Genomic DNA, 25,231 nt, shown 5'->3' with positions numbered 1-25,231 from the left:
TCTGGAAGCGCGTTCGGTAGCGGCCCCCCCCTGTGCTTGGGCACTCGGGCCCCTCTGCTCCGGCTTTTGAGGGGCCGAGCGACGACGGCGACACGCAGCTGTTGCCTGCGCCTTTGCCTACGGTGGCCCGCGCCTCCCCCCTCTGAGCCGGGGGAGGGTCCCGCCGGGCGGGGGCGGCGTCCCTCGCGGGGAAGCGCTGCGCTGCACGGCTCTTGCGCTTACGTGCGGGCGTGTGTTGCCACGTTTGCCCGTCCGGGCGCGTGCGCGGAGGGGGTTCCGGTTGGAGGCGCGGAGGCCTTTCCCGTCCCCCGGCGTTGCCCGCTCCTCCCACGCCTCGGTGAGATGCGGCTCTCCGTCCGCTCCCGTCTCGAGTTCGCAGCCGGTGGGTCTGCCTTGTGCGCGGGCACGGTCGGGGCCCGGCTTGTCCTCGGGGGGCGTTCCCGTCCGGGACGCGAGCCCCCCTCCTCTCGCCCCCAGCCCGGGTCGGACCGGGCGGGCGAACGGATGGTGTGGTGGTGGATGGCTGGAGCAAGCCGCGGCGGCTTCCCCGTGGCGGTCTTTCGTTCTCTGAGGGTCGCGTGTGTGGTTCTTCCGCGGTGGCGGGGGTGCCCCGGGGCCGCGCGGCGGGGGGGAAAGGCGTCGAGGTTTTGTGCGCTTGGGGGGTGTCGGCCCGGCGTCCCGGGCGTCGCGGGGCCGCCCTGTGTGTCTGTGGCGGTGGGATCCCTGCGTTGTTTACCCGGTGGGTCCGCTCAGGTCCCGGCGCCTTGCCTCGAAGTCTGCTCTCTCTCGGTCGTTGTGCCCGGGAGACCTTCCCTCGTGTGTTGCGCCCACAGCCTCTCTGAATTCTGCGTGCCGCGCCCCCTCCCGGGGGTCACCGCCGACGCACACCACAGCCCCCCCTTCTTCCCCCCGTGGTCGTCTTGCCGGCGGCGCCCAGAGAACCAGCCTCCTGCCGTGCGGGTGTCGCCCCTCGGCCCCAGCCCCCGCCTCCGCTGGGGGTGTTGGGGTTGGTGGCGTCCCTGGGCGGGAGTGCTTTCGGGGCGCGCGCGGTGTCGCCGCCCGGGGTGTGTTGTGTGTGTGTTTCGGGCCGCGTGCGCCCCGGAGAAGAAAAAGGGAGGACTCTAGGTCCTCTCGTGGGGGTCAGGGGCGGTGGCCGCGGCCGGTGTGCGGCGGGGCCTGGCACCTCCGCGAGGTTGGCTTAAAGGTTGTCTGTGGCGGGAAGAGAAAGCCATCGGCGTTTCCCGGGTTTCCACGGGACCGTCCATGGGTCTGTGGAGGGGCCGCTCTGGCGGTGAGACCCCGCGTTGTCCCGGCGCGACGAACCGACTCGCTTACCCCCCCCCCCCCCCGTCCTGTTCTTTCCTTCCTTTCTTTCTCGCCTAGCGAGAAACGTCCTTGACTCAACCTGGCGGTTGGCCCCCGGTGCCCCGCCTGCCTCTCGCGGCCGCCCCGCCTCTCCCCCGCGCCTCGCCTGTCTGTCTTGTTCCGCCTTGCCCGGCTCCGTCAAAGGAGGGAGAGGTGGGTGGGCCGCGCCTGCCCGTAGCGTGTCGCCTCCCGGGGTCCGCCGCGGCCCCCCCTCCGTGCCTGTCGCCGCCGCTGCCCCGCCGCCGTGGCGTCGTTGCGTTGTAGGGCGCGAGGTGCCCCCGTCCCTTGCTGTGCACAGCGGCCCCGTTCGGAAGGGCGCGCCCGAGTTGCCGTCCGGGTCCCGGCCAGCCGTCGTGATTGCCGCCTGGCGGCTTCTCGACGTGTCTGCCCGGGTTGCCTCGGCTCTCGCTCCCCCGCGCCCGCCGTCTGGGCCCGGTCCTCCCCGGGACGGGCCCGCGCCCCCTCCACGTTGCTGCTCTCGCTGCTGCGCTCTCGTCCTCGGGCACGGGCGTTGGCCGTCCGCCTCCCCGCCTTTGGGAAGAGCGGTCCGCCGTGCCGTCGCCGGGCTTGGCTTTGCCGTGCCGCCGCCTTGTCCCCCTCCCGCCTGCCCGCCGCCCTTGTGCGGCGCATGGCTCTGCGCGCACGCACGTATACGCTCTCGCTCCGCTCGCTCGCTTCTTGCCGCGCTCGGCACACGTCCGGCCCGTGTCGGAGGAGACCGCGCTGCGGTGGCGACCTCTTCCGGGTCACCGCGCTCTCCTACCTGGTTGATCCTGCCAGTAGCATATGCTTGTCTCAAAGATTAAGCCATGCATGTCTAAGTAAGCACGGCCAGTACAGTGAAACTGCGAATGGCTCATTAAATCAGTTATGGTTCCTTTGGTCGCTTGCTCCTCTCCTACTTGGATAACTGTGGTAATTCTAGAGCTAATACATGCCCACGGGCGCTGACCCCCCTCGCGGGGGGGATGCGTGCATTTATCAGATCAAAACCAACCCGGTCAGCCTCCCCTCGGCCCTCCCGGGTCGGGGTGGGGGGGCGCCGGCGGCTTTGGTGACTCTAGATAACCTCGGTCTGATCGCACGCCCCCCGTGGCGGCGAAGACCCATTTGAACGTCTGCCCTATCAACTTTCGATGGTAGTCGCCGTGCCTACCATGGTGACCACGGGTTACGGGGAATCAGGGTTCGAGTCCGGAGAGGGAGCCTGAGAAACGGCTACCACATCCAAGGAAGGCAGCAGGCGCGCAAATTACCCACTCCCGACCCGGTGAGGTAGTGACGAAAAATAACAATACAGGACTCTTTCGAGGCCCTGTAATTGGAATGAGTCCACTTTAAATCCTTTAACGAGGACCCATTGGAGGGCAAGTCTGGTGCCAGCAGCCGCCGTAATTCCAGCTCCAATAGCGTATATTAAAGTTGCTGCAGTTAAAAAGCTCGTAGTTGGATCTTGGGAGCGGATGGGCGGTCCGTACTGAGGCGAGCCACCGCCCGTCCCCGCCCCTTGCCTCTGGGCGCCCCCTCGATGCTCTCAGCTGAGTGTCTCGCGGGGCTGAAGCGTTTACTTTGAAAAAATTAGAGTGTTCAAAGCAGGCCCGAGTGTTCAAAGCTAGGAATAATGGAATAGGACCGCGGTTCTATTTTGTTGGTTTTCGTAACTGAGGCCATGATTAGTATTGCGCCGCTAGAGGTGAAATTCTTGGACCGGCGCAAGACGGACCAGAACGAAAGCATTTGCCAAGAATGTTTTCATTAATCAAGAACGAAAGTCGGAGGTTCAAAGACGATCAGATACCGTCGTAGTTCCGACCATAAAGGATGCCGACTGGCGATGCGGCGGCGTTATTCCCATGACCCGCGGGGCAGCTTCCGGGAAACCAAAGTCTTTGGGTTCCGGGGGGAGTATGGTTGCAAAGCTGAAACTTAAAGGAATTGACGGAAGGGCACCACCAGGAGTGGAGCCTGCGGCTTAATTTGACTCAACACGGGAAACCTCACCCGGCCCGGACACGGACAGGATTGACAGACTGATAGCTCTTTCTCGATTCCGTGGGTGGTGGTGCATGGCCGTTCTTAGTTGGTGGAGCGATTTGTCTGGTTAATTCCGATAACGAACGAGACTCTGGCATGCTAACTAGTTACGCGACCCCCGAGCGGTCGGCGTCCCCCAACCTCTTAGAGGGACAAGTGGCGTTCAGCCACCCGAGATTGAACAATAACAGGTCTGTGATGCCCTTAGATGTCCGGGGCTGCACGCGCGCTACACTGACTGGCTCAGCGTGTGCCTACCCTACGCCGGCAGGTGCGGGTAACCCGTTGAACCCCATTCGTGATGGGGATCGGGGATTGCAATTATTCCCCATGAACGAGGAATTCCCAGAAAGTGCGGGTCATAAGCTTGCGTTGATTAAGTCCCTGCCCTTTGTACACACCGCCCGTCGCTACTACTGATTAGATGGTTTAGTGAGGCCCTCGGATCGCCCCGCCGGGGTCGGCCCACGGCCCTGGTGGAGCGCTGAGAAGACGGTCGAACTTGACTATCAGAGGAAGTAAAAGTCGTAACAAGGTTTCCGTAGGTGAACCTGCGGAAGGATCATTAAGGAAGGGCTGAAGGCGGGTTTCACCGAGCGCGTTTCCCCTTCCAGCCTTATGGTTTTGGCGGCGCGGGGGGGCCGCTCCCCCCGCCGGTCGCGAGACAACAACAAGAGAACGAGTGAGCGGGGTTGCGGGGGAACCCTTGTGGTTCTCCAGCGCCCTCACCCCTGGCCCGAGAGAGAAGAGAAGGCGTTCTTCTCCACCCCTTGGCGAGTCTCGGGGACACAGGGGCCGCGGTGGTTCCTTCCCCGCTGCCCGCCCTGGACGTTGCGGGTCGTCCCCCACCGCCGGCTCCGTCCCTTGGCCTTCCCCCCCTCCCCCCGTCCGCCCAGCTCCTCTCCTTCGCCGTAAAAAGACATTTCATATTAATAAAATGGCATGCCACAGTATATCCATGCATGTCCTGAAGGACAGCCTCAGTGCCTACCAGCTTGGCAATTATGAATAAAGCTGCTATAAGCATCTATGTGCAAACTTTCGTGTGGGTACAGGTCTTCAGCTCCTTTGTAAATACCAGGAGGTATGCTTGTCATGTGTAAGAGTGTGCTTAGTTTTGTAAGAAACTGCCAAACTGCTTTCCAACATGGCTGTGCCATTTTGTATCCCCATATCAATGGTCTGGACTCTTGTGTGTCCGCACCTCAGCAGCTGTTGGTGCTGGCACAGGTCCAGGTTTGACCTTCAGCAGGTGTATAGAGGGTCTCCTTTCTTTCCCTTTCCCTGACGGCATGCTATGAGGGCACCTTCCCATATGCTTCATTGAGATAATTGGAGATGAGGTCTTTTGGTCTTTTTTTTTTTTTTTTTTTTTTTAAACAGGTCATTTATTGAAGAAAATCAGATATTCACTTGAAATATATTCTCATGCTCTTTAAAAAATTATATATATATTTTTTATTTTTTATATATTTTCAAAATAAATCTTTATTGTTCATATTATTACAAATGTTCCTAATTTTTTTTCTCCCTCCTTTGCTCCCCTCTACCAGGTTCCCACCCCAACCTCTGCCCTTTCCCCAACCCCATTGTCCTCATCCATAGGTGCACAGTTTGTGTTCAGTCTCTTCCCACACTCCCCCTCTCCCCTTTCCCCGAGAATCGTCAGTTCACTCCCCTTCCATACCTCTGATTCTATTATATTCCAGTTAATATTGTTCATCAGATTTTTTTTTTAATTCGCTTGGTTTTTCAATTCACTTGTTGATAGTTAAGTATTTGTTGTTCATTATCTTTATTTTCTTTCTCTTCCGAAAGTACCCCCTTCAGCAATTCATATAATTCTGGTTTGGAGGTGATGAACTCCTTTAGCTTTTTTTTATTAGTGAAGTTCTTTATCTGGCCTTCGATTCTGAGTGATAGCTTTGCTGGGTAGATTATTTTTGGCTGTAGGTTCTTGCTATTCATCACCTTGAATATTTCTTGCCATTCCCGTCTGGCCTGCATGGTTTCTGTTGAGAAATCAGCTGACAATAGTATGGGTCCTCCTTTATAGGTAACTCTCTTGTTGCTTTTAATATTCTCTCTTTGTCTTTTGCTCTTGGAATTTTAATTATGATGTGTCTTGGTGTGGTCCTCTTTGGATTCCTTTTGTTTGGGATTCTGTGCGCTTCTTGGACTTGTAGGTCTAATTCTTTCACCAGGTGGGGGAAGTTTTCTGTCACTATTTCATTCAGTATGTTTTCGGTATCTTGCTCTCTCTCTTCTTCTGGGACCCCCATAATTCTGATGTTAGTTTCTCTTGAAGTTGTCCCAGAGGTTTCTTACGTTATCTTCAACTTTCTGGATTCTCTTGTCTTCTTGCTTCTGCGGAGGAGTATCTTCTGGCTCTATATGTTCCAAATCTTTGACTTGATTCTTGCGATCTTCCATTCTGTTTTAGGACTCTGTATAATATTTTTTATTTCAGACAATGTATTCTTTATTTCTTGATGATCCCTTATTATTTCTTGTTGATCCCTTATTATTTCTAGTTGATCCCTTTTCGTAGCCTCATAGATCTCGTTTATTTTATCAACCTTTTCTAGGAAATTCTTGAAAAACCTTATAAGCGTGGTTTTGAACTGTATATCCAGTCGCTTTTTGTCCTCCATTGCTTTCGTTTGTGATCTGTTTCCTTGTCTCAGCATTTTTGCAGCTTCCCTGAGTTGGTAGCCTTAAAAGTCTCTGTGTTCAGCTTGGATGGGGCAGAGTTTCAGGGTGGAGCCTACAGCCTTGGCTTCTGTCAGCCACGCCCTATGAGGCTCCTGAGTCTCAGTATTCCTCAGTATTCAGTACTCGTTGCAAGCACCTCTGAGAGTAAGGTGCTCTCGAGTTTCGCATGCTACCAAACAGTCTAGGCTCTCCCCCAATGAGCCCGGAACTGGGGTGCAGTTCAGTTGGAAGTGGGGTTCAGAGCAGTCTGGAGCTTTTGTCTCCTTCCTGCTAGGGCAATCCAGTGGCACAGTCAACTGCCCGTTCTCTGTGCACAATGTGCATGCTTCTGGGACTTGCTTTTGCCGCTCCCCTGGGTTTCTGCCTTACAGCCCAGACTCCCTCTGTATGAGCCTGGGTCCCCAGGGTCTGGCTTAGAACTGGGGTTCAGTGCAGTCAGAACTGGGGCTCAGCACAGTCTGGAGCTTTTGTCTTTTAGGGGAATTTAGCATCAGAGTCAACGGTCCGTCCTCAGCGCGTAATGTGAGTGCCTTCGGAGGCTCTGCCTTTCGCCACTCCCCTGAGATTCCACCTAACAGCCCAGGCTCCTCTGTATGAGCTGAGTCCCCAGAATCTGGCCTAGAACTGGGGTTCAGTGCTGTTGGATCTGGGGTTCAGCACTGTCCGGAGCTTTTATCTCTTTCCCACTAGGGAACGCCAGACAGGCACTTAGCCTCCCCCTCCTCTCCCGCTCCGTCCTCTATGCGCGCACAACGTGTCTCCATACCTTAGGCTTTTACAGCTCCTTTGCTTTTCATTCTGGTTTTCTCTTTCCTTCTTATTGTAGAATTTCCAGTCAGTCAACTTTCCTGTAGTTCTGGGTAATGTCCATTTTGTATTTTAGTTGTATTTTAATGAAATTGTTGTGTGAGGCTGCAGTTAGGTGTTACCTATGCCGCCATCTTGGATTCTCCAAAAATTATATTTTTAAATTACCTAGTTTAGGTTCAATATTAATTTGTGTACAACTTAGTGGTTATTTCAACTAGCCACTTGGTGCCAAACATTGTCTTTACAGTATTATTGATTCTATTTCACATGTTCTAGTTTGTACTTCTCAGTTTGGTCATTTTAAAAACCAGAGAGTTTGTTCCCTTGTTATATTAGAGGCTTCATGCATAAAATTCGTGCAACAATAGGCCTTCACAGCCCCAGCTTCTGGGGCCCTTGCAGCCCCAGCTGCCTCACGGCCCCAGCTGCCTCATAGCCCTGCAGTCCGCCCACTACCCCTCCCTCCCCCCGCCCACCTGCATTCGCCACCACACACTCCTGGTTCCCCAGTTCTGCGAAGACCCCGATTGATCACCCACAGTGGGTGGCCTGGACCTCCCTCTTTGGGCAGTCACAGAGCCTCCATCCGGCTGCTCCCTGGTGGTCAGTGTGTGTCATAGCAACCAGTCATTCTGCCATTAGGGTCAATTTGCATATTACCCTTTTATTATATAGGATTCTTCTGATGCTGATACAAAACGATGCCATGTCTATGTGATGAGATAAAGTGCAGAGAATGACACAGATGTTGTAAGCTTGGTGGTAGGCCACTAGTGTCTGTCAGATTGTGTGGCAAAAGATCATCAAGCCATTATGCCATGTTTTCCACCTACAAATTTAAAACTTTTTTTTTTAAATCTTAACTGGAAACTTAAACACTGTGGATATAACTCCTGCAGTGTGAAGTTTGACAGCAAGACTAGCATAAATTTCTTTTTCTTTGTTTACAGTTTCATGAATAGAAGATTTGTTTTACTTTAGATCTTAGGAACCCCAGTATGTGATTTCTTCCTCATTAAATTTAGAACTTTTATATATTTTTAAATTTTAAAAAATATATTTTATTGATTTTTTTACAGAGAGGAATGGATAGGGATAGAGAGTTAGAAACATCCATGAGAGAATCATCAATCAGCTGCCTCCTGCACAGCCCCCACTGGGAATGTGCCTGCAACCAAGGTACATGCTTTTGACCAGAATTGAACCTGGGACCTTTCAGTCTGCAGGCCAATGTTCTATCCACTGAGCCAAACCGGTTTCGGCAGAACTTTTATATTTTCATTTTGAAAAAGTGGAAGCACCTCATGGCTCTCTTTGACATGTCTGAATTGCCGGCAGCACTGCTCTGCACTTTGGAGCCATTGTTAAGTGAAAGTGAGGGCTCCTGGAATAGGAGCACTTGATACCATGACAACCTTGTCATCGAGATGGTGACCAGGACTAATGGTGGGTAGTGTACACAGTGTGGGTGTGCTGGGAAGCGGGATGGTTCATGTCCCAGGAAGGATGGAGTGAGTTGATGTGTAATTGTATTACACTCCTCAGGATAGTTCAAAATCTAAAACATGACTTGCTTATTTTGGAATTTTCCATATTCTATTTGGAACTGCTATTGATTGGCCAGCTGAAAATGCTAAAAGGGAAACTGTGGGTACTGGATGACTGTACATTGTTTGATGGTGTGTATAAAGTCCTATTGAATTTAGTTATTTCCGTGTCTCTTTCATTTCGAGTATCTTTAAGGGGATTGTTTTGAATTATTTGTTATAGATATATGTGTCTTTAGGATTGATTTCTGGGGGTTCATTTTGTTCTTTTGATTGAGTATGTTTCTCTTTGTCTTTGTATGCCTTGGGATATTATATTGAGATTTGGTCATTTGAAAAAAAACTGTCACGTCTCCCAGTCTTTATAGCTATGCCTTGTGCCAGAGAAAACCTTCAACCATCAGTCCAGCTATAAATTGAGACCCACTCAAACCTTTTCCATGGAAATGACCTCTGTGGTCTTGTTCATGCATTTTCCCTGTTAAAGTGGTTGTCCCTCTTTTGTTTTCTGTGTTTCTTATTGCTGACTAGAGGCTCGGTGTGCAGGTCTGTAGAGATCGGGCTGAAACCAGAAGTCCAATATCCCCTGAGGGGTCCCGTAATACGAGAGGGCACTCTGCACAGTTGCCATCACTCGGCAGTTCCTGCGCTGAGCATCTGCCCCCCGGTGGTCAGTGCATGTCATAGCTACTGGCTGGTTGGTTGGTTGGCCAGTCATTTAGGCTTTTATATAGAGAGATTTTAGAGAGAGAGGAAGGGAGAGGGAGAGAGAGAATGAACATTGATGTGAGAGTAAAGCATCAATAGTTTGGCTCCACTGGGGACTGAGCCCATAACCTGGTCACAGTGGCAACCCTTTGCTGCACAGGATGATGCCCACATGAGCCGCCCGGCCAGGGATGTGCCTGTTTTAGTTTGGTTTAAATCAAGAACGTCTCATCTCTTGCTCACACTAGTGCCGCCCTGTAGGCCTGCAGGCTCTCTGGTGCTGTAGGAAGCAGTGGCACCACCTTGTTCCCAGCAGCCGCGATCTGAGTACATGCCTTTCTCATCTGCGCTCTGAGTCTGTTGATGCAGAAATCACTTTCTAATTCCCTGTCTTATTGTGATATTTATCTGAGAGTGTTTTTATTGGTGTAGATTTGAGTTTGAATTTACATAATGTATTTATTTGAAATCTGTGTTTCTATTGGTCCTTCACCAATGGGCAACAGCCAGTGGGCTCAGGAGCCTGTTCAGTTGTACAAGTCTCTTCTTAACATTGCTGGATACAAAAGCATCTTCATGTTTTACATAAGATCATTGCACCAACTGCATTGTGTAGCGTACTTCTTGCATCTCTTACGTGCAGTTTGCTTTAATGCATATTTTCTTGATTCAAACCAGACTTCCTCCACAGGAGTCCAAGGACATTGCTCAGGTATGATAAAACACAGAGCATGAACCCTGTATTAATAGGTTTGAGGTATCAGAAGGGATACAGATAGATTGAGCATAATATGCTAATCACTCATTTTAAGAGATTTGAGGGGAGAGGCCAAGTTAAGGCCAGGTTGAGTTGGTTTGTTTGTCCTAGGGTTAAGTAACCAAAATATATAGGTGGGATTTACCTGCCAAGATTATGGGGGTGGTTTGAAGGAAAGTAAGAGGTAGAAATGTGAGTACAAGGTCATGTGCCCTGAGCTCAAGCCCTCTCTCCCTGTGTTGTTTACCCAGGGAGCTAGCAGGCTCTGAGGCCGGGGTCGTGGGGGTCGGGGGAGCTGGAGCACAGCCCCAGAAAGCACCACGTCTGATCAGGCCTGCAGAGTCGAGCTGTGCATGTTCCAGGGAATGAATATAAATGTAAAGGCATGAAGGTCAGAGTTCAGAACGGACTCATGCCTGGTAGTCAAGTGTGAGGCAACAGTCCGCTTAGGGCCCTGCTGACTTCAGAGCTTTCGACAGTGGGGTGGGCTCGCCATTTAGTAGAACCTTATTAAACGTCACCTGAGCATGGGTGGGCAGTAGCGAATTCCTGGCCAACCTGAGCTGCGGGATGGGTGAGCAGCCTATGATCAGTGTGATTGTGAGGAAGCCTGTGGTGAGATTGAGCAGGACAGGAAGGAAGAGGCTTGGTATTGAGAAGTCAAACCCCAGGCTTAGAAACACTGGAGTTACATTTCAAGCTAGGTTTCAGCACTTCTCATGGAGGAACTTACTAATGCCTTTTACCTGCAGGGTTAGTTTCCCATCTGGGACATAAGGCTGCACCCACAAAGGATTTTTGTGAAAATAAAAGGTCTTGTCTGCCAGATCTCTTTCTCGTGATAGAAATATCTATATAGATATAGATATAGATATAGATATAGATATAGATATGCTTAAATGACCATTACAACTGAATGACTGGAACCACTGGTCGACCAGTCGCTTTGATGTGCACTGACCACCAGGGGCAGGTACTCAATGCATGAACTGCCCCCTGGTGGTCAGTGTGCTCCCATAGCCAACCTCCTGCAGCCCCTCCACCCAGCCTGCTAACCTCCACGGCCCCTCTCCCCTGCCTGTTGGCCTCCTCAACCAGCCAGCCAACATTCTACTGTCTCTCCCCTCTGCCAGCCAGCCTCCCCTTCCCCCCATAGGCCCTGATTAGGGAGCCAGCTGGCCAGCCTCCTATGGTCCTTTACGCTGGCTGGCGACGCTAACCACCCCCTTTCTTTATCCAACCCCCACCCACTTGATGGACCTCAATTGCCAGCCAGGCCAAGGTTCCCCACCCATGCACAAATTTGTGCACCGGGCCTCAAGTCTATCTATATAAAAGGCTAATATGCTAAGTGTCCTTCCCACCAGTCACAGTGATGCACACTGACCACTAGGGGGCAGATGCTCAATGCAGGAGCAGCCATGATTTGCACAGAGAAATGACACCATGGACCTGGCACCCAGAAAGCAACACTCAGCTTCCCCCAAGTGAGGACACATGCCCTGCTACTACCCTGGAGTGACAGCCCACCAAATTGCAGCCAATGCTGCCAAGACCCCATGGCGCAAAATGCAGCCCACAGCCCAGCCCAGAATCGGTCGCTGTGAGTGCCAGGTAATGACGTCAGGTAGCAACACCCAGCTTCCTCTCCCTAGCAACTAGCTTCCTTGGAGTTCCAGGAACACAGGTGGAAACATTTCACACTTTAACCAAATATCTGTGAAGCGTTTTCCCGTGCCTCATCTCATTTGATCCTCACAGAAGTCCTAGAGAAGGTACCGTAGATAGGAGACTCAGTAGAATCCTATTTTCTTTTTGTTAGCCAGAAAATGGAGATTTAGAAAGCTTAGAAACTTGACCCAATTGAAAAAAAGTAAGAAATTATGGACCTTGAAAATGACTTTAGGTTTTCTCACTGCTCAGAATATAGTCAGACACTGCTACAGTTAACTATTTTACCCTTTTTCTCCCTGTGTGATCTACAATACTAATCTGTGTTGTGTTAGTATTTACTGCTGCATTGCTGGCGCTTACCTGAAAGAGAAGTTGGGGTGCTTCACTGAGCTGGAGAAAGTTTAGCTAAATCAGAAAGCAGGTCTAACGAAGCAAGTTAATGTTATGTCTATAAAAGGCTAAGTTGACTCACGCATGCATGGTATATATAAAGCTCTTGCTGGCGCTAATCATGTGTGTGTTTCCATCTGTCATTGTGGATCATAAATTTGGTTGCCACTTCTATTATAAAGGGCAAATAGCGATATTAAAATATTTCTTTCAATTAATTTTCTTTCAGTGTGCAGGACTTTATGCAACAGCCACTAGTGTTTTATAAAACGCGCTATCCAAACAATAGGCCCAGTCACGTGTGCTCCTGAGTCCTGGAAACCTGGCTGGTGCGAGTCAGGAGCTAAAGTTTAAATGTTAGTTAATTAAATAGCCATGCGTGGTTAGTCCCATCTTATTGCACAGCTAGCTACAGATGAGAGCCGTTAGAGGGCTCCTTAGGATACAAACAGTTGGCTTTTCAGAATTTTCTTGAATGAAATGTTCTTCTAGCTCCTTATTTCTGTGCAGGGAACGTGCTGTTCTTGAGTGAAATGTTCTTCCAGTTCCTTATTTCTGTGCAGGGTATGTGCTGTTTGGTGTCTGGTGAGGCATATTGTCCCTATCTTGAAGAAAAATACACAGAGGAAATTTAAACAAGCACAGTAAAGACAACACAGACAGAAAGTGACAGCACAATATGCTTTAACATTAATAAATAGGTGAATTATGCCAAGTGTAGAGGAGTCAGAGGGACAGTCTCCTCAGGAGCCGGAGGCGTGGGGCAGGCACGCTGCCTGTGTGCAGGGCCCAGAGAAGGAGGGCATTCCCGGTGGAGGCCCAGGACACTGAAGCCAGGAGTTCAGGAACCTGACGGGTGTGAGCAGGCTCAATGGGAGGCTGACTGGCTGCAGTACGGGGCGGTTTGGAAAATGGGATCATCCGTGTCACACACAGTTACAGCTGCCTCTGAATTCCTGGCTGAAAAGCTGGATGCAGCTCTCAGGCAGGGAAACGTGGGCATTATTGGAAAATGCAGCCCTGGGGGAATGTAATCAGTTCCACTGCAGGAGCAGAGCCCTGGCAGGTGTGATGAGCAGAGAAACGCGGCAGGAAGCCCACAGTCGCCTAGACGGGAAGCACAAGTTCTGGCGGGAGGAGGCCACGGAGGGGGCAGCATGGAGGGCATGTGGCACGTGGTGCAGCTTGTGAGAAGGCGACTGTGGATGCACTCGGAGCGTCAGAGTAGGCTGGGCTGAACAATGGCACTTTGGGTGGAAGCGAGTCCATGGGGAGGACGGAGTTCTAGCCTGAGCCCTGGGGTGACTTGGAGTCAGGGGGAAGCAGCCACGGGACGGCACCTGGCTGTCAGCCACTGCAGGAGTTGGTTGCTGTTTACACATTTCAGCGCGGCACTAAAATTCAGCTTGGCCCTGGCCGGGTATCCCAGGTGGCAAGAGCATTGTCCCCATTATGCCAAGGTTGCAGGTTCGATCCCCAGTCAGGGCACATACAAGAAGTGGCCAGTGGATACATAAGTAGAACAGCAAGTTAATGTTTATCTCCCTCCCCCCGCCCCTCTAAAATCAATCCATTAAAAAACCCCTACCTTTAACCAACACTTCATCTGAAAACTTGAGTGTGTTTTATGTGAGGACTGGAGCATTGTTAATGTTAGCCAGCTCACGACCTGTAAGCTTCAGCAGAATGATCACTAACACCAGTGTCACGTGTGTAACTAGGAGTTTATTGAACCTCCTCCCGACAGTTCCCATCCCACCGTCCCCAGTCGCTGCTGCTTTCCTTTGTAGAGCGAGCGAAAGCAAACATGAGCGATACCTGGTCCGAGAACCCGGGCCCTATGCAGTGTGTCTGGGGAATGGAACTTCTATCGGTGTTGCCCAGTGAGCTGGGAAATAAACTGAAACTCTTTCTCTCTCTAGAACTGGAAAGTTAGACTTGTCCCAGTCATTTTCCGCTGATAGTCTTCATCAAACCGCTCGTTCTGAGCCACGGTGAAGTGATTCCTCCGGTCTCCAACGGTCCCTGAAAGAGGTGTGGGAGTCAGAGCCTCAGGACTGTGCTCTCTGCCCACCTCTGTGTGCAGTGTCCACTCGCCCTGCAGGGGGCAGGGCGTTCCTCCTGCCAGCCTGTCCCTTTCTGTCCAAGGGAAGAGGACGTCTGTCTGGTTGTGGGGCCAGGAGAGCCTGCTACACCACATTGTGGTGGGGTGGGGGTGGGGGTGGATTGGGGGTGGGAGTGGAGGTGGGGGTGGGGGCCTCACATTAAAACCGCAGGCCTGCGGGCTTTGCTGTCTTTTCCCTGCCCTCTTGCATGTCAGGCAGCATCGCGCTATCTATGCTTTGCTCAATTGGACTGAAGTCGGCATTTCCACCTTATCATCTGGAACTCTGGAGGGGAGTGAGATAAGGCGGTGGGTTTAGACACTAAAGCTTACTCTAGTTGTGGCTAAATGTTGGTTTCATTTTATCTGTGGTCTCTTAAATACTCCTTCCCCAGCATCATTTATTATGGACCTTGTTTTTCTTATTCATGGAAACCGCCCCACAGGCCCTGGGGTCCTCGCAGTTCTTTAGGGTCATGACCAACAGAGAGAGAACCGCCTTTCCTCATGACCGGAGAGACCGAGTGGTCCATGACCTCAGCGGGGACTGCCGTGTAGTTTGCCATGGGATTTTGCTTCATGACATCAAACGAAGTGTGATGGACAATTTTATCTAGGACGTTGTCATCAGCTTTTTTCCAATAAATTTTCCCAGCTTCCGAATTTCATGCTTTGGGTTCTGTGATCAGAGTGAAAAGAAACATGAAAATTTGATATAAAATAGTTTTTAAAGTATTGCATTGAATTAATAACATTGATAAGAAACAAAATAAAAAATAATCTTGCCTCACAAATGCTCAACTTTCCAGAAATGACTCATTTTAATACGGTGACACAGATTTTTAAAAATTAACTATAATTATTAAGCTTTTCCTGCTCCAAGATGGAAGCACCGCTGAGGATGATGTGCAGTGTCCGGGGAAAGCTGCACTTAAACTTATTTCCAAATGTCCTGCTCAGGCAGTTACTGGAGGGTCTTGGCCAGCCACGTGTCCAGCAGGAGAGTCTGTAACTGAGCGGTGAGAACGAAGGTACTGCAGAGGCATGAGGCAGGCGGTGAGGCCTGACCAGGAGAGGCTGCCGCTAGCTCTGCTTTTGACAGAAACGTGCCCAGACATTGGTGTGGATGGAGAGGAGGCGACTGAGAGGTGCCCGCTGAGGACTCCGGGCCCCGTCCCTCTACCCGGTGCATATGCGGAGGTGTCTCAGTGCCTAAGGGAGCCACTGTTCTCTCATCAGAGGGCCTCGGGATATACCTGTTTTTAGAAGGAGTGAGGGAGGGCAAGTGGAGGAGTGTACCCCACAACGGTATCTTCTGTTTCATGATGAACTTCTCCTTTAAAAGGTTGGGTGTTTAATTTGCCCAGGCTGGGGACTCGGTGATTAGAGCCCCTCCCTGTGAACTGCAGAGTCACGGGTTTGATTCTGCTCAGGGGCACGTACCTCAGTTGCAGGCTGGATCCCTGGCCCAAGTCAAGGCAGGTGTGGGAAGCAGCCAGTCCATGTGTCTCTCACATCGATGTTTCTCTCTTTCTCCCTCTCCCTTCAACCCTCAGAAAGCCAATGGGGAAAAAAAACAACAACATACACTTGGGTGAGGATTAACAACAAAACCAAAAAGTGCTTAATTTAATTGGCCTCTTACAGACTGGGCATCGGCAAAAGTGCTGAAAACTGTGAGCTTTGTGTGACTGAATTCAGGGAACATTCCAGAATATGACCACAGAACATGTACAAGGGTTTAGGAACTCTGAGGTTAGACTACCTGTGAATTAGAATACTAGAAATGTAGTAAGTTATTTGTTTTAAAAAAGCATAGAGTGCAATTTAAAGCAAAACAAAATAAGAATATAGGCACGGGAACAAACTGGGGTTGCAGGGGCAGGGAGGGCTGGGAGGAGGGGGGAGGGGTCGGAGGCACAGACTCCCAGCTGTCCGCTCAGTCAGTCAGGCGGCTGTGGTTAATGATACTGTGCTGCATACCTGACAGTCGGGGAGCGAGATCTTAAAGTTCCAACTACAGGAAATAGTTATAACTCTATTTGGTGCAGATGTTAAGTAGACTCACTGTGGTGCTCATTTTGCAAGGAGTACAAATATCAAATCATCCTGTTGTATACCTGAAACTAACACTATATTACATATCAATGATCTCAAGTAAAAACATAGAAAACGATGCTGTTTTTCACTCTCGATATTTTGTATCTGGCAATAGAGCCAGAATTTGAATTCAATAATTCTCTAAATCATTAGTGTTTTCCCATTATACCATCATTTCTTAAACTGTTGTTTAAATTGATGTTCCTCAATGGAAAAAGTGTGTTAGAAAAGCATCTCCCTTCTAAGCAGAATGTAAAATGTGCTGGAAGGTGGGTGAGGGACCAGCAGCAGGAGCTGCGGGCGATGTGCGAGGTGGGAGCTGGGACAGCGGGGCATTGCGCACGGGCAGCTATCCAGTGAAATGAAGCCACTCTTGCTCACTTTGACTCTGCGAGACCCTGAGGCGGCCCCCTGCTGTGATGTAATATTTCCTGGTCAAATAGGAACCTGCTGCCCCTCACCATCTTCATGTCCTCGTAGAAGAGGGAGAGGAAGTGGTGGTTTTTTCTTTCTTTTTTTTTTAAAATCAATCTTTATTGTTCATATTATTACAAAGGTTCCTCATTTCTTCCCCCCTCCACCAGGTTCCCACCGCACCCTCCGCCCCCTCCCCATCCCCCATTGTCCTCATCCATAGGTGCACAGTTTATGTTCAGTCTCTTCCTCCCTCCCTTTCCCCGATAGTAAATCCCTTTTCAGATAGTAAATCTGTTACTTAGCATTTTCTCATATCAATAATACCTCCACATGCCCAATGATACACTTCACACAAAAGACATTTCCAAATAGGTCAACCAGCCTCATCCAGGCCCCACCCAAGGCACTCACAGATCAACACCCCAGCGCTATACTAACTCAACACATCCAGATCTAAGCCTTCATCACTTGATTCAGCAGACCCTCAAGTTCCCGCAAAAGTTTCCAGCCATGTCTGAGAGGCAGCCGTGGGCAGGGATAGGCGAGAAGCGAGCTGTTTCAGGCCTGGCTGCTCCGGGCCTGGCCTCTGTTGCTCTGGTTCGTTCCACAACCAGCTGCTCCGGGTCTGGTCACTGCCGCTCCTAACCTAGTTGCTCTGGACTTGGCTGTTGCTGCTACAGGCCTGGCCGCACCCAACCCGGCTGCTCTGGGCCCGGTTGCTCCGGTCCCGGCTGCTCCGGGCCTGGCCGCTCCCAGCCTGGCAGCCGCTGCTCCGGGCCTGGTCACTCCCAGCCTGGCAGCCGCTTCCCCAGGCCTGGCCACTCCCAGCCTGGCAGCCACTGCTCCGGGCCTGGCCACACCAGACCCGGCTGCTCCGGGCCTGGCCACTCCCAGCCTGGCAGCCGCTGCTCCGGGCCTGGCCGCTCCCAGCCTGGCAGCCGCTGCTCCGGGCCTGGCCACTCCCAGCCTGGCAGCCGCTGCTCCGGGCCTGGCCGCACCCGACCCGGCTGCTCCGAGCCTGGCCGCTCCCAGCCTGGATGCTCCGTGCTTGGCTACTGCTGTTCTGGGTCTGGCTGCTCCCAAGCCGGCTGCTCTGGGCCCGGCTTTTTCGGGCCCAGCCACTCCGTGTCTGGGTGTTCCTGGACTGGCCACCCTGGGCTTGGCCGCCTCTGCCTCAGGCCTGGCTGCCACTACCCCAGGTCTGGCTGCTCCAGTGCTGGCCATTGATGCTCTTGTTCTGGCTGCTGCTGCTCTGGGGCCTGGCCACTGCTGCTCCGGGCCCAGCTGCCACTGCCTTGTGCCTGGCCATTCTAGGCCTGGTTGCCGCTGTTCCAACATTCTGTCCCCTTTTTCTCTCTTTTTTTTTTTTTCTTTTTTTAAAAAAAACCAAAAACTCATTTATGTTGCAATGTTGGCTGGTGCGTTGAGTTCTGACTTAGTCTTTGATTTTTCAAGATCTTCTTTGTATTCTTTCTTAAGTAATTTTACTATCATTTGCTCTCACTTGATTTCTTCACATTGAGAACTTCTTTGGTTTCTTCCTCCTTGTCCTGGGAGCTCAGCAGGTTGGCCTGTGGCACCCCTTTGTTCTCCGCAGGCTCCTGTGCTGCTTCAGCCTGTTACTGGGGTCGGCGCCGCCCAGGAAGCAGCCCCTGTCCTTGGCTCCATTGCCCGCGCTCAGCAGTCAAAGGCTCAGGGGCACCCCCCAGCCCTGGGGACCCGTCGCCCAGCTCCTTGCTGGCGCCCGGCTGGCCGGTGTCCGGCAGGGGCTCCTGCTCCTCGTCGCGTTCCTCCAGTCTGGAGCTTTCTTTCTCCCTCCCACTAGGGGAGTCCAGGATCAGAGTCAACAGACTGTCCTCTGCGCGCAGTGTGCGCGACTCCGGGGGCTCGGCCCTTCGCCGTGCTCCCAGGACTCCACCTCACAGCCCCGTCTCCCCCTGCCCAAGCCTGGGTCCCCAGGGACTGGCCCAGACCTGGAGTTCGGGGCGGTCTGGACTGAGGCTCAGTGCTGCCGCCGGAGGCTTTGTTTCTTCCGGCTAGGGTAATCCAGCATCAGAGTCAACATTCAGTCCTCTGCGCGCCATGTGCGCATGACTCCGGGGGCCCCGCCTTTTGCCGGGATTCCGCCTCACAGCCCCATCTCCCCCTGCCGGAGCCTGGGTCCCCAGGTTCTAGCCCATAACTTGGGGCTCAGCACTGCCGGTTTGGGGGTTCAGCCCAGGCTGGGGGTTCTATTTCCTTCCTGCTAGGGAACGCCAGGCAGCACCCAGCCCTCTCCTCCTCTCCGGCTGCGACCTCTCCGCGCGCGCATGCGTGCGAGCGCGCAGCATGTCTCCGTACCTTAGGCTTTTTTTCAGCTCCTCTGATTTTCCTTCTGGTTTTCTCCCTCCTTTCTATTGTAGAGTTTTCAGTCAGTTGACTACCTGTAGCTCTGGGCAATGTCCACTCTACATTTTAGTTGTATTCCATTGAAATTGTTGTGAGCTGCTGCAGCTAGGTGTCTACCCGAGCAGCCATCTTGGATCCTCTCTCCAGGAAGCGGTGTTGGTCTTTGGCTTCCCACCATCCTTTCACATGGTCGTGCCATGAGCCCCAGCACACTGCAAGACAGGGCGAGGCCAGGGCGGGGATGGGGGAAAGGGCGAGGGCCAGGGCCAGGGCCAGGGGAATGGGATGGGAGAGGGGGGTAGGGCGTGGGGACAGGATGTGGGACGGGGCCAGGGGAATGGGACATGGGGTGGGGCCAGGGGAATGGGACATGGGGCGGGGCCAGGGGAATGGGACTGGGGACAGGGCATGGGGCAGGATCAGGGGGAATGGGATGGGGGACATGGCGTCGGCGGGGGCCAGGGAATGAGGTGGGGCCAGGGGGTCACCAGCTGACACCCCACGGAGGAGAGAGTTCCCAGTGTCAGGTGGTGATCTCCTCGCATCTAAGAAGGCAGGCCCCAGGGGTCCTCAGAAAATGGCCCTTTTTATGGTGTTTGAGGCTTAGAAAGGGGTTCAGAGCAGAAGGTTCATACCTTTCCCAGTCAGAAAGCTCTCAAAATACTCTTCCCAGGTCCCTGGGCCAGAAGCGCTTTATACATCCTGTGGAAATGGCAGTAAGACACCAGGCTGTCCTTGGGGCTTCTCGCCACATAGATTATCTGGGAACGGGGAGAGAAATAGCCCGTGAGGCCGCCGCGTGGTGGCTATCGCCCACGAGCTGCGTCCTTCCGGACGGGTCTCGGGCTGCTGATCCCGGAGGCGGGTGAGGGGAGGTGGAACGCTCACGGCCGTGGGCACACGGTTGTGGTGAGGAGGTGAACCCTTTAAGAAGTGAAGTGCTTTCAGAGGAAATAGAGTGAAGACCAGAGCATAACTCAGAGCTCCTGCCGCCCTTTACCTTACAGTTTTTCTCCAGCAAGGACGGAGGCAGCAATTGGAAGGGAGGGTGTGTTTTCAGGGTCCGTGGCGAGGGCATCGCATTAGCCTGTTCCAAGCCTGTAAAATGATTTTGATCATTTCCCACTATTGTTCTCTGTGCTTCAAAACACTGCTGCGTTCATTGTTACCCTGTAAGGGCCAAGTGGACAAGTCGAGGCAGCTCTGTGCTCTGACCTGTGAGTTAATGTTCTGGCTTGAACAGTGTCTAACCAAGCCAAACGAATAAGAACCCAAAAAAACCCAAACCTGTTGACCAGGAAGTCCTCCTGGTGGAGTAAAATTAATGTCTAATTGGAGGATCAAAATGTACCTTCCGTACCAGCAGGGACTCATTAGAAGAGGTGGCTGGAGTACAGCATGGCCTGATACAGTTTTTTAAAAAGACAGAGTCACAAAACCCATCATTACTTGTGCGAATGTCTGGAGTTGTGAGAGGCTATTTGGCAGTCAGCATTCTGAGTGTGTTTAGGAGTGCAATCAAGTGAGGTTATTCCACACGCACCCGATCCCATGGACGGGGCGATCCCTTTGATGAAAGGAAACAGCACGTGAGTAGGTGCTCGCTGAGTTCTGTCAACATCACCGTCATTTAGTATCAAGTCCGCTCTCTCCTGAGTCCACGTTGTCCCTTGTTCAGCAGGAGGTGAGATGAGTAGACCGTTAGTGTACTATGCCCTTAAGATGGCCAAGTGCTTGTTAGACACCTGTGTGCATGGTGAAGCCAGGTTTACAATGGAATTGTTTTACCATAGTATGATTTTTATGAGAATGCTGCAGTGTGAAGTAGACTTGTGTGTGCAGTTCATTGTTTCCTGCCTCAGCCATTCCCTGTGAGCTGTCCTGTTGGCTGAGCTGCACTTTCCTCAGGAAGAACAGTCCTCCGACCCTGCCTGCAGGTTCTGAGGTGCCGAGCCGGTCTGCAATGCAGAACCACAGTTCCCTAATCTTCCCCCAATCAGCCTGGGCCCTTTCCCGCTCGCTCACACAGAGCGGCGTTGTACACGGCCCACACGGAAGGCCTGCCTTGGGAACAAAGCAATCAACAAGTCTGGAGCCCGTGCGCTCCTTGCTGAGGAGGTAAAAAGAAACGTGCGTCACTGGGAGAATTAAACACTTAAATCTTGTTTCAGTTTCACTTTCCACAGGGGTTTGCTGTAGCCCTCACTGCCCAGCCAGCAGCCCTCCACTCAAACCCCATCATCTCTTTATTTCCCTGTAAATGCACTCCCCACCCCCTCCCTGCACCCCCACTCCGCCCACCTGCTTTAGGGTAGGTGCAGATGAGCAGGTCGTCGGGCCTGGCCCGGAAGTCCCAGATCTGGTCCCAGCTGTCGCAGGTGGGTTTGGGTTGAAGGATTCCCTTCACATAGTCCACAGTTATGCGCTCTGTCCATTCACATTTCAGCTCCTCCATTCTGTTCTGGTGTCAGGAGCCGGAGTGCTGTTCCCACAGTCTGTGGGCTCTGTCAGCACAGAGCTGTGGTCTGACATCCTCCTGGGAGCCTGTGCGCTGAGCAGGGAGAGCCGCTGGCCTGCTGGTCCCGCCCAGAGCCAGGCCTGTTTGGGATTTGCACTCAGTCGCCTCCTGGCCTCGGCCCTTTCCCAACTGCGACACCCGGGGCCTCGCCAATCTGGAGCTCTGGGATCTGCTGGCCCTGCCCTCCACTTCCAGGCCTCGACCCTCCCCCAACCAGCGACACCCGGGCCTGGCCAATCCGCCAATCCAGAGCGCTGGGATCTGCTGACCCTGCCCTCTGGCATCAGTGCAGCAAGGGTCAGTGCCAGGCTCATGTGTCATCTCTGTGCCCACAGAATAAGGCACAGATACCCCCGCTGTTTCTGGAAGGTCTGCGCTGCGGGAAGAGTTGGAGAGGATCTGCCTGTGGGATTACAGCCCTGAGCGGCTTCCCCGGTGGCTGGAGGGCAGGTTCTGGCTGTGACCAAGGTCCTGCATGGGACCCTCCCGGCCCAGAAACCTAAAGGCTCCGCTCTGGGTTTTAAAGAATAAGACAGACCGGCCTGTGAGAGAAGGCTCCTTCCTGCTGGAGGCCGTTTAGTGTTCATACCAACAGCCGTCTCTCAGGGCTCTAAGAACAGTTTGTCTCAAAAGGAAACCAGTGGCAGGGGGGTTGTGTTAGGACCCATCTGCTTCCTCCTTCTTGGGGTTCACGCCCCAGGCTCAAGCCAGAGGCGGCTGTGGGCTCCTTTCCCTCACAGCCTCCGGTTTGTCTGGGCTCCCGGCTCCTCTCCCGGGAGCAGCCTGGCTCCTGCGGGAGCTGCTTTCCTCCTCCCTCCCGGCCCGCCCTCTTCCTGGCTCCTCTCCACTGCTCCTCGCAATGCTGAGTGCTGCTGGTCGCCAACCGACTTCCCTGCCTTCCTGTGATGCAGCAGAACAGACATCTCTGCTCCTGTTTCTTTTCCTCACACAGAGCTCCTAACCTTTGGGAGTTCCTGTGGTTGGAGTGCCCTTGGTTATTCATAAGGAGGCCATTCCACCACACCTGGGCGTATGCTAATGAGCGGGGGGGGGGGGGCCCTGGGATAGTCTCCGAGCTGGAGCGAGAGGGCTGGCCACACCAGGAAGACGGCCATGATGAGGGTGGGAACTTTTTTAGGCTCATCCCCAACCTACAGGGAGGGGAGAGGGGATAAGGCCCCAAGAAAGCTCTGGCCACTGAAGCATCAGTGGGTGATGAGCACGTCATTTTCTTGGGTGGGGGGCGGGGGAAGCGACATGCCCAGTGCCATGGGGAAGGGCCTGGACACTCTCTGCCCCTCGCCCCAGACCTTGAACTATGCACCTCCCCACTAGACTGCTCCGGACGGCATCCTCATGGGAAAGCTGTGAGCATGGTGCCTTCTGTGAGCCCTGGGATCCTGCTGGTGGGTTAGTGAACTAGGGGGACACGGAAACTCCCACAGGAGGGCTGGTTGGTCATCGGTGCGGGTGAGCCTGGGCTGGCTGGCACCACAGACGGGCAGTCTGTGAGCAACTATCCTTGGCGTGTTGGGTCTGCACACCGGCAGGTGGTCATTGCCGACTGAATGGAATTAGAACCCTGGTTGGCGTCGGGGATTGCTGTTGGCATCCCAGCAACCCTCAACGGCTCTCAGAATCCATTGTCTCCAGAAATCAGGAAGTTCTGTTCTTGCTTAAATCCTCCCCCAAACCTTCACAAGCTCCCATGAGGGCCTTCGTGCAGAGGCCTCCCTGTACCCAGGCTAAGCCTCTCACGGGGCAGCCCCAAGGCCATGCCTGCCTGGCACCAGCTCCCTCTGGGGTTGCAGACACCACATCTCTCCTGGCATGCTCATTGGATCTGCAGGTCGCGCATGTTGAGTTCTCTGGCTTCCTTCTCAGCTGCTCTAATGTCTTCCTGCCATGCCCCCTCTCTGAGAGGCCCCCCTGAACTCAGGTCCCGTGCAGGTCCCACCTCCTTCCCTTCTCGGATCTTTCCCGACGTGGCTGTGTGAGTGAGCATGGCACTCGCTTATTACAGTCTACCAGGTTCAGTCGTGCAGCATTATATAGTCCAGCTGTGTAGCACTCACTCCAAAGTCCAGCTCCCCTTTGTTACCATACAGTTGGCCCTTTACATGTTTCACCCTCTGGCACCGTAGCCCCAGCCCCAGCCCTAGGCCCAGCCCCTGATCTGTTGTCTGTGAGTTTGTTCATTTGTCTTTGGTTTCCTTTTAAAAAGAATACCACGAATGAGTGAGATCATATAACATTTGCTTTTCTTTTTGTAATGTGTCTTTATTGTTGAAAGTATTGTAGATTTCCCTTTGATTAGTTTTTCACCATTGACCCCCTTTAACCCGCACCTACACTTACCAGGCCTTCACCACTCTATTGTCTGTCCATGGGCTATGCAAAGCTGTATATATAAAAGGCTAAGTGTCCATCCATCCAACTGACCACCAGGGGGCAGATGCATCACACAGGAGCTGTCATGACCCACACTGCCTATCTTACCTAATAATAGACAAACATGTAAATTGACCGCATCTCTGCTACACCCACAGCCAATCAGAGTGAGTATGCAAATTACAAGGCCAAAGATGGTAGCCACCCAGCTGCTTCAGGCGCTGAGTGGCCAGGCAGGACAGGACACCTACTATGAGAGGGAGGGTGGAGGGTGAAGGGATCTACAGGAGCAGAGTGCCACAGCAAAGACAATACTGCAGACTCCGGAGTCTGCAGCAAAGATGAAGATGGCAGACTCTGGCCGGAGCAAAGGCCTGGGTCCCAGGTGGAGGAAAACTGGTGCTGAAAGCCAAGGGAAGGAAGGCCTATTGCATGAGTCTCTTCGTGCAACGGCCTCTAGTTTTAAAATAAACAGCACCACAGACCTGGCGCTGACAACCAACACTCAGCTTCTCCCAAGTGTGACACAGGCCCCGCCACCACCCTGGAGCAACACCCAACCAAATGGAAGCTGACAGTGCTATGACCCCATGGCACAAAATACGGCCCACAGCCCACCTCCACTCAGAAACGGTCACTGTGGGTGCCAGATAACAACGTCAAGTAGCAATGCCTGGCTTCCCCTCCCTAGGGACTAACCTCCTTGCAGTTTCTTCAGCCCAGGAACACGACTTCCTTTATAGCCAGGTGCAAACATTTTACAGTTCAATCAATGTCTGTGAAGCATTTTCACAAATGTCATCTCATTTGATCCTCACAGAAGTCCTGGAGTAGGTAGATAGGAGACTATGGAATACTATTTTATTTTCATTAGCCAGAAAATGGAAATTTAGAAAGTTCAGAAACTTGACCCAACTGAAGAGATGTAAGAAACAGTGGACCTTGAAAGAGACTTAAGGTTTTCTCACTGCACAGAATATAGTCAAAAACTGCTACAGTTAAATATTTTACCATTTGTTCTCCCTGTGTGATCTACAATAATAACCTGCTTTGTGTTGATATTTACTGCTGTGTTGCTGACAATTACCTGAAAGAGAAGTTGGGATGCTTTACTGGGCTGGAAAAGTTTTAGTTACATCTCAAAGCAGGTCTAATGAAGCAAGTTTATTCTATGTCTATTAAAGGCTAAGTTGACTTGCACATGTGCGGTACATACAAAGCGCTCCCTAGCGCCAATCACGTGTGTTTCAATATGTCATTGTCGATTGTGAATTTGGTTGACACTTCTATTATAGAGAAAAGGTGAATAGTGA

The 25,231-nt window shown here is 52.5% G+C and overlaps 1 pseudogene across 1 annotated transcript; it reads right to left on the bottom strand.

The window, feature by feature from the left end:
• Nucleotides 1–19,114: 19,114 nt before the first annotated feature.
• On the bottom strand, nt 19,115–21,620 carry LOC311616102 (sulfotransferase 1C4-like; annotated as a pseudogene). Its single transcript, XR_014797027.1, has 5 exons — nt 21,311–21,620; nt 20,553–20,678; nt 20,010–20,107; nt 19,645–19,770; nt 19,115–19,221 (listed from the first exon to the last, which is right to left on the bottom strand). The product of XR_014797027.1 is annotated as a sulfotransferase 1C4-like (transcript).
• Nucleotides 21,621–25,231: the final 3,611 nt, after the last annotated feature.

This window comes from Pipistrellus hanaki, assembly GCF_964339955.1.
Source record: "Pipistrellus hanaki genome assembly, contig: scaffold_59, whole genome shotgun sequence".
Classification (NCBI taxonomy): Eukaryota; Metazoa; Chordata; class Mammalia; order Chiroptera; family Vespertilionidae; genus Pipistrellus; species Pipistrellus hanaki.
This window is presented reverse-complemented; position numbering and strand designations above follow the sequence as displayed.